Genomic DNA, 4,182 nt, shown 5'->3' on the forward strand with positions numbered 1-4,182 from the left:
TCCCTCCCAAGGGTATTCTTGTTCCCCTTTTAAAGAAGGAGTGAATCTTTCGTGTTTTGGTCATCCTTCTTGAGTTTCATGTGTTCTGTGCATCTAGGGTAATTTGAGCATTTGGGCTAATCACTTATCAATGAGTGCATACCATGTGTGTTTTACTGTGATTGTTACCTTACGCAGAATGATATTTTCCAGTTCCATCCATTTGCCTATGAATTTCATAAAGTCATTGTTTTTGATAGCTGAGTAATATTCTATTGTGTAGATGTACCACACTTTCTGTATCCATTCCTCTGTTGAAGGGCATCTGGGTTCTTTCCAGCTTCTGGCTATTATAAATAAGGCTGTGATGAACATAGTGGAGCATATATCTTGAGGAGAAAAGACCAAGTCTAAAACTGTCCTATTAAGGCAAACTGTATTTGGGGATGCACCCAGGACTGGCAGTTGGCTGCCTCATCCCAAATTGGTATTTGAGAGAGCAGCCCCCACTGGACTCTTGAAGACCCTCTTGTCGGAGAGATCAGGTGTTCACAAGAGGGAAAGGGTTGGCAGTTATACATTGTTAAAAGAATGCAAAGAAAAGAGGGGAACAAAGGGAAGGATATTCATTGAGTGAATGGGGTTGCAAGGAGCTTACATCAGACCCAAGAAATAGGAGCTTACTCTTAATTACAAATAGAAGTCTTGTTTAGGGAGGACTTAACATAGGACAGACAAGAACTTATTTTTTATCTAGGACTTAATACAGGACAAAGAGAAACTTCTTTTTTGCTGTTTTAACTTCAAACAGAGCTCTTACCTTGCAAGTCACAGTGTCCTGTTTTGGTCCCCCATTAACGTTTGAGATATTTGTGCCTGTTTTGGTTTCCCAGCAGCTAGAACATTAACATTAAAATTGTGGAAGCTCACATCTGTGCTGACTCTGATATAATCTTCCAACCATCCCCTGCAGCTCATATCAGGCTTATAAACCTTTGAACTGGCATTATCAAAAGCAGAATCTTCATAAGCATGTTCCTGGGATCAGTTTCGGTAGAGTTTTCCTCCGGTTGTCTTGTAGTTTAGCCATAAATTACATATCACATTCTGAACTGCTCTGCTGAAATTTGCTAAAAAGAAAGAAAGATGGACATATTTACTAGTTCTGTGATGTTTTTCCTCTGTGTTAGTTCAACAAACACAGACTTGATTTATAGCTAAGTCCTCATAACTACATAATTACCTACAGTCAATTTTAGAAAGGCATTCTTTTCTCCCTCCCTCCTTCCTTTCCCTCCCTCCCTTCTCCCCCTCTCTCCCTTCCTTTCTTCCTTTCTCTGTCTGTCTTTTTTCTTGTTTATAGTTTTTCGAGGTCAGGTTTCTCTGTGTAGCCCTGGCTATCCTGGAACTCACTCTGTAGACCAGGCTGGCCTGAAATCTCACAGAGATCTTCCTGTCTCTGCCTACCAAATGCTGGTATTAAAGACATGTGCCTCCATTGCCTAGCTACAAAAGGCATTTTATTAACTGAGGCTTCCTTCTCTCTGATTACTGTTGTTTATTTCAAGGTGACATAAAGTTAGCCAGAACAACTGATCCCTTGTTAACCTGACACATAAACACATTACTGTTAAGTATAACTTTGACTTTTCTAGTGTCTCCTGGATCTCATATTAATTTCAACATTACTATATAAAACATTTACAAACCTAAAGTCCCTTACTTTTACTAGTTCAAACATGTTAAAAGTTCATTCTTTTTAAAATACTACATCTATTTTAAAATTAAAAATTTCTCAACTGTAGATTTCTATAAAATAAAAAATAAGTTAAATAATTTATTTCAGGGGGAAAAAACCAGGGCACAGTTGTTATGTTAGAATCACAGCTCATCCAGACAGATCACACCTGGCCAACAGGGTTCCACGGGAGAGAGATTTATTTGGGGGAGGGGAGGGGCCAAGGGGTGGGGGATGATAAAAAAGAATGAGGAAAGATGGAGAAGGTCAGAGGGCTCTGTCTTTTATTTGGGCTATCTAGTTTCAGATTCTGGGTCACTCAAGCCAGGTATGGGTTCCATCTCCTCTCCTGAACCTTGATCAATTATTGATTGGCTATTCCCACAAGGTTTGTTCTACCATTCCCCGAGCATAACTTGCAGGCAGTGTATTGTAGATAAAGGGTTTGTGGCTGACTTGGTGTTTACATTTCTCTTTTGAGTGTGTACAAAGTACTTTCTGTACCAAAGACACTGGATGAAGGCTTTATGTAGACACCAGCTCAACATCTCCATGTGCTACTCTGTGGATGGAATGCTATCTGTGGAGATCTATGGGAATCTTGCTTGGCCAGAGGACCTAGTGTAGAGCTAAATGATACTGGTCTAAAAAGCAAATCTCTCTCTCTCTCTCTCTCTCTCTCTCTCTATCTATCTATCTATCTATCTCTAATGATATTCTGCTATATTCACAGATCAGAGCCTTATCTGCCTATCGTTAGAGAAGCTCCTATGGCAGATGGGAACACTTACAGAAGCCCACAGCCAGACACTTCATAGATAGTGAGACCTTAGTTATAAATGGGGTGTCTGTCTGCCCTAAGTCCCTCCCCTCAAAGCTCAGGGAAATTGGCAGAAGAGGAGGCCTGAACAGGCTGCTCCAGGCCTTCTGCATGAGCATCATGGGTTCTAGTTTAGTGTTTTTATGAGATTCCTGAGTGAAAATGTGTGAGCCTCTGATTTTAATTCTTTCTCTTGGGCTCCTTTCTTCTGTGTGTTTGTCTTGTTCAACTTCAATGTGATAGTTTTTTTTGTTTTATCTCACTACATTTTATTTTGTTATATATATATGTTTTATATATATGATATATATATATATATATATATATATATATATATAAATGAATGAACCAATGGATGAATGAATGAATGAAAACTAGCTACTATGGTAAGATTAAACGACTGAACTATCATTTATACCTGCTGGGAGAGGAGAAATCAGTTTTTTTATTTTAAATGGAGTGACATTGAGTATATCAACTAGTCCATGGCAGGCCTCATGTTCTGGAGGAGTTGACCAACAAGTAATGGACTCCACACTTACTTTGAGTGCTTGTATTTGGCTACAGGTTCTTCTGTTTGTTTTCTGTTTTTTTTAAAAAGATGTAGTTTATTTTGTTTTCTTGTTGTATTACCTTTTATAAGAAAAAAACTTAAAATTGGGTAGTAAGGAGGGAGAGAGGATATGGAAGGACTTGGGGAGAGGAAGAATATGATCAAAATATATTTATATTGACTTTCTGGCAATGGGCAAAGAGACGCCTTGTTGGTAGTGGTGTTCTTATATCAGGGACAGAACAGATGGCAGTCTTTTGTTCTTCCTAGCTTGATGCTTGGCTGGGTGGCCAAAGCTGCTTTATGCCTAGGACTCATAAAAATTAAATAATCAAATCAAATCCATTCAGCTCAGTGCAGAAGGAAGAAGACAGTCAGGGACCTGTGTACTGCCATGCCACCCGGTGACCCACAGACCTCTCCTTCAGTGCAAGGCACAGGTGAGCCATAGACATGTGCTGGCCAACACACCACACCACGCAGCATGGTTGGAGGATGTCACTCAGGGGCTTGCCAACCCTGTGACCAGCCTCCAGCTGAAGCCACCACAATGTGCACGTGTGTGTGGATCAGGTGGGCGAGAAAGAGAAGTAGAGCAGCTTGAGCATCATGTAGAGAGATGGAACTGGATACTCAAGGGTAGAGAGGAGCAGCCTGTTGTGAGTGGATAGCCCTGCTACCTGTGTCCATGGTGAGGCTCCAGTCCAAGCTGATACTGAGAGCAATGTCTGAGTCTCTGCCTCTGCAATGGTAGGGTCAGTGTCAATGTCCATGGCTGATATTACCAGTAGAAAATATAGGATAGCCCTAGTCAGAGCAGCTGCTGGGGATGACCTGGATGTTCAGGGGCTGTGCAGAAGTGGCCTTGCCCCTTACTGGATGTGGCAGTCTCGGGAGATGGTCCCATCCTCACTACTGACAGCACTTGGGAGAATAAGCCCTAAACTTCACCCAGGCAGCACAGTAGAGCTGTCCATGGTCGCACGGGTGTGGGTAAGCTTGCCTTGCAGGTGCTAGTATGGGAGAGAGCTGACTCTGCTACTTGTCTGCTATGGGGTAGCATGGGTGCAGAGGTGATGACCCCCTTCAGCC

At 41.6% G+C, this 4,182-nt stretch overlaps 1 non-coding gene across 1 annotated transcript; it reads left to right on the plus strand.

Annotated features, from left to right (window-relative positions):
- Positions 1-3,270: 3,270 nt before the first annotated feature.
- Positions 3,271-3,410, plus strand: LOC120102026 (small nucleolar RNA SNORA48). The gene has a single exon (XR_015685138.1). It is a non-coding gene; the product is annotated as a small nucleolar RNA SNORA48 (small nucleolar RNA).
- The last annotated feature ends 772 nt before the right edge of the window (positions 3,411-4,182 follow it).

Source organism: Rattus norvegicus, chromosome 3 (assembly GCF_021556685.1).
Source record: "Rattus norvegicus strain SHRSP/BbbUtx chromosome 3, alternate assembly SHRSP_T2T, whole genome shotgun sequence".
Taxonomy (NCBI): Eukaryota; Metazoa; Chordata; class Mammalia; order Rodentia; family Muridae; genus Rattus; species Rattus norvegicus.